The sequence below is a fragment of the Nansenia antarctica genome, assembly GCF_963989245.1.
Source record: "Nansenia antarctica genome assembly, chromosome: 1".
Taxonomy (NCBI): domain Eukaryota; kingdom Metazoa; phylum Chordata; class Actinopteri; order Argentiniformes; family Microstomatidae; genus Nansenia; species Nansenia antarctica.
Window position 1 is genome coordinate 46,783,530 of NC_137674.1, and position 5,000 is coordinate 46,788,529.

The 5,000-nt window shown below is 57.1% G+C and overlaps 1 protein-coding gene across 1 annotated transcript in view; it reads left to right on the top strand.

Annotated features, from left to right (window-relative positions):
- LOC308168647 (MAM domain-containing glycosylphosphatidylinositol anchor protein 2-like) overlaps nucleotides 1-5,000 on the top strand; it is a gene marked incomplete at its 3' end in the record, with an annotated part of 167,235 nt that overhangs the window by 74,926 nt on the left and 87,309 nt on the right. The window lies entirely within an intron of this gene.

Consider the following 5,000-nt stretch of genomic DNA (forward strand, 5'->3'; position numbering starts at 1 on the left):
AGTCCACCACCATCGTGGTCAGAGGTAAGGCTCCACTACCACTGCACAGGCATGGGGGAGGACCATGGGAGGCTGGGGGAGGACCACGGGAGGCTGGGGGAGGACCATGGGAGGCTGGGGGAGGACCACGGGAGGCTGGGGGAGGACCATGGGAGGCTGGGGGAGGACCACAGGAGGCTGGGGGAGGCTGGGGGAGGACCACGGGAGGCTGGGGGAGGCTGGGGGAGGACGGAGCTCTGATGGGAGAACTGATCTGAAGTTTGTTCTCCCTTCCGAGGTCTGAAAGTCAAACGAACGCTTCTCTGATAATCTTTTTACTTTTAACTTCTGGTGGACAAACCTGTGTTTGGTACCGTTCTATATCGTGGAGCTCCGCCCCATAGGGGAGCTCTGCTCCTATTGGTTTACCCGCTACCTAAAGTAGCCAATGACTGAATTTTTCAATGCCTGCGCCCGCCTGGGGTGCTATATAAAGGGGTGTACTTCGCTACCTCATTCTCCCAAAAAGTTCAGCACGGGTTGAATCTGAAGACTGAGAAGGAAGACTACTAGACTGGAGGACCCGCCAGCCTTTCCCTTCGAGATGGATCGTCCGCCGCCGCCGATAAAGAAGTTTTTCCGGGACTCCTGCCGCTGCCGCTCACTAGCAGCGGAGGACGGACACGACTACTGCCACGTCTGCCTCGGCCCCGAACATGCCGAGGCGGCGTTGGTCGCCTCCCCCAGCTGCCTCCCCTGCTCTCTCCTTTCCGTCGAGGACAGGAGTAGGAGGATGGCCTGGTTCAAGGAGAGCGTTCCCCTGACGGGCGCTATCTCGGAGATGCTATCCGACTCGGATAACTCTGCCGATGATACGTCCGGACAGGCCCCAGAGCGGCGTTCTGGGCGGGCGACTCCCCGAGTAGGGACGGTCCCGCCCGATCAGCCAGCCCTGATACCAAACCGCCCTCAGCCAGCTGGGTGGTCGGCGTCGGTGTCAGGGTCAGAGAGCTCTGATGAGGGCGAGCGGCAGGTAGAGGCTCACGAGCTCCCCGCCATCGCCCCCCCATCACTCCACCACGACTTCCAGGGCCTCCTGGAAGCTGCGGCGGATGTGTTGGGGATCCCCCGTCCTGCCTCCCCTCCCCCAACGACGGAGTCCTTCTGGGAGAAGGAATTGTTTTACGGGGGGAGGGCGAAACGACAGGACCAATCTCCTAACGCTGTCCTCCCAGGCTTGGATAAGTTTGTGGAGGACACGTGGAGGGAACCACTCACAAGCAGGGCGCCGGTAAAGGCGTTCCTGCCCTTTACTAGAGTGGAGGGACTCGCGGAGGGGATGACCAATGGCTCCCCACCGCTCGAACCAGCGCTGGCGGCCTACTTGGTGCCGGGGTCCAGCGCTTGGTCGGTGCCCAAGAAACCCACGCTGCCTAACCAGCGTGACAAATTTAACGCCACCCTGGTGGACAAGAGCTACGCTCTCGGTGCCCAGGCGGCAGCGGCGGCAAATAACATCGCCATGTTTACCGCTGCCATTGCGAAGCTCACCGCAGACCGACCCGACGGTCTGTCTGCGGCGGAGACGGAGCTCCTGAGCAAGCTCAGTGCAGCGACGATGCACCTGGCCCAGGGCGTCGCGACCTGTGGAGGTCGCCTGATGGCAAATGCGGTGGTACAGCAGCGGCAAATGTGGCTGTCTCTTACCACCATGACCGGGGCGGACCGGATGGCCCTGCTGAATGCTCCAATAGAGCGACAAGGGCTATTCGGTCCCGCCATGGATACCATGACGAAGCGCCTGGCCGCGATGGAGGAGGCTAAAAAGCACCTGGCCAGACACCTCCCTCTTCAGCGACCTTCCACCTCTTCTTCTTCTTCCGCAGGTAGACCGTCAGTGACGGCGACTGCGAAACGGAGGGCGCGGCGTAATGCAGGGTGGGCTCCGCCTCTGCCGAGTGGGCCATACCCTACTCAGGCTTCCCAGCCTCCGCCGCCGACCACCGAGGGTGCCCGCTTCGGCCCCCCACGGCAGCGTAACCCCCCCACAGCATGGCGTGGGGGTAAACGCAAGAGGAATGCGTGACTGGCGGGGGTTCGGTAATGACCCCGCCACCGCTTTCACTGGCGGGAGGGTCGGTGATGACCCCCACCAGTTGTTCCTACCTCAAAAAATAAAGAGGCAAAAGAGGGTAAATCCCCACATTACTTTTTCAGTAAAGGGGGTTTTTTCCATGCAATCTACCAGAGCGGAGACCCACCTGCCTTGTCAGAGTGTGGTCGGATCGCTACCGATTAGAAACAAGACGGAGACTGGCCCAGCTTACCGGCGTGTGGCCAGTTTTCTGCATAACAGTAGAGACGGGCCCAGCTTACCGGCGTGTGGCCAGTTCTCTGCCTAACAGGCTTACCCCTATCACGACACGAAGCGGGTTAAACACCCCTGTATGTCGCCGTATAGAGGGACTGTTATCTACCAGAGCGGTGACCCACCTGCCTTGTCAGGGCGTGGTCCAATCGCTACCGGTTAGAAACAAGGGCGGAGACTGGACCAGCTTACTAGCGTGTGACCAGCTCTCTGCCTAACGTTTTTTACCCCTATCACGACACAATAGAGGTTAAACACCCCTGTCTGTAGCCGTATAGAGGGGTCGTTATGTACATCAAAAACCCCTCCATGTCTATCAGGACCTGGCCCAGCTCGTGAGCGTGCGGCCGGTTCTTTGATTATCAGGCATACTAAACCTGCGTCAATAAAGAGCATTGTTACATAACAAACACTCTTTACAGACGGCAGCCCATCCCTTCGAAATGACCCCGCCTTGGGCTGTGCCACCTCCTCGGTGTACAGCGGCGGCTGGGATCATACAGAAATTCTAGTTTTTTCTGTCGACTGCACCACAACAGACGGTCCAGCCGCTGTTGTTGCGTTATGCAGAATGGCTAGAAGGGACAGGTATTCTGTCGGGCTGACTAGACAGGACATTGAGGAGGGGATATGCACTACAGTTCATTCAGCCTCCTCCGCCCTTCAGGGGCATGAGAGAGACTGTTTGTTGTCCTGCCCGATAAAGACAGGTGCGCTCCAGGAGGAGATTACGAATCTCCTACCAAAGGACGCTGTGACATTGGTTCCGAGGGACCAGTGAGACATGAGGTGGTACTCCTCATATTTCCTTGTCCCAAAGAATTCGGGAGACATGAGACCCAGACTAGATTTAGGGTCCTCAACGAGAGAGTGGCGAAACGCCCTTTCGTAGATACCTGAGGGTCGCGTATTTCGTGTGCCAATCACAGAGTGGCACAGGAAATTCCTACGTTTTTACTTTCCAAGGGAAGGTTTACGAGTACACGCGCCTGTCCTTCGGGTACACGCTTGCTCCTCGAATTTTCTCCGAATGCGTGCAGACAGCACTCGAACCACTGAGGCGAAACGAGATACGCATATTAGCATATCTCGACGACCTACTGGTCTTGGCCCAATGCCCAAATCGAGCCATTCGGGACGCAACCTCACTGGTGCAGCACCTCACTCAGCTGGGGTTAGCTGTAAACTGGACAGAGAGTGCTCCGTGGCCGGCTCAACAGTTTCCTATCTAGGCATTCAGTTGGATACTGCCGAGATGAAGGCCAGTTTATCGGCACCACGGAGAGCGACACTGACGTCAGCTCTCCGGGTGTGTCGAGTGACAAATACGATCACCGCTCTGTCAAGGAGGTTTTTACTAGGACTGATGTCTACAGCCCATGTAGTGGTCCCCTAGGCCTGTTACACATGCGCGGACTGCAGAGGCGGTTCGCAGGACTGCGACTGATTCCAGTGAGACGCCGTCGCAGGTTGATTGTAATACAGAGATCGGTTAAAACCGACCTGAGCTACTGGAGAGACCCGCGCGCCATCGCGCGCGGAGTCGCCTGAGTTCGCTGAAAGCTCTCCACATTCCAGGTCTGCTCAACGAAGGAGCAGATCTGTTATCACGGGGAGGCCCGAGGGACGACGACTGGAGGTGAGCACCCTCCATTGTGTCGCTGATTTGGGCATGGTTCGGGCAAGCAGAAGTGGTTCTGTTTGCGTCACGGACGAATGCGCAGTGTCACCTTTGGTTCTCCCTGCGGTCTGCGCGAACAGGACAACCCGCCATTGGGAGTCGATACATTCGCACACCATCCATGGCCGAGGGTCCTGTTATACGCGTTCCCACCCCTGACATCTATCCTCCCACTGTTGGCACGAGTGAGGTCAGAGAGGCTTGAGTTAATTCTTGTAGCCCCGGACCGTCCCGGAGCCCCGTGGTTTCCGGAACTGATGGAGATGTTGGTAGAGGGCCCATGGCCCATACCTCATCGACAAGATGCACTCTCTCAAGTCAGAGGCTTGGTGAGGGGGCCGCCTATGATGGGGGGCCCCTCATGGCCTGGTTACTGAGAGGGATTTGTTAGAACGCAGGGGTCTGACAGACGCGGTCATTCAGACCATTCAGAGTGCGCGTGCGCAATCCACTGCAAAGGGATATGCGGCGCGCTGGCGAGTGTTTACACAGTGTAGGGGACAGGACGTTGACCCAGTCTGCTGTCGGGTCGAAACGTTCTTGTGCTTCTTACAGTCGCTGTTTGACAAGGGATTGGCGGCGAGAACTATTAAAGTTTACGCGGCTGCCATCTCAGCTTGTCATGAGGGTTTTGCGACAACGACACTGTTCAGTCATTCGCTGGTTAAGCGTTTTTTGACTGGAGTGTGTAGGCTTAGACGCCCTCATAGGACTCTAATGCCAAAATGGGACCTGTCGATTGTGCTAGAGGCGCTGTGCGTGCCCCATTCGAACCCATTGACACTGTGTCGTTGCGTTTATTGTCTCTCAAGACGAGTCAGCTCCTCGCCTTGACTACGGCTAAGCGAGTGAGTGATTTATGTGCTCTCTCGACACGGGCAGATTGTTTGATCATATCTGATGACAAAACAAAAGCTGTGTTACGCCCTAACCCGGTTTTTATCCCTAAGGTTAATCGTGGGTTTAGGTTTT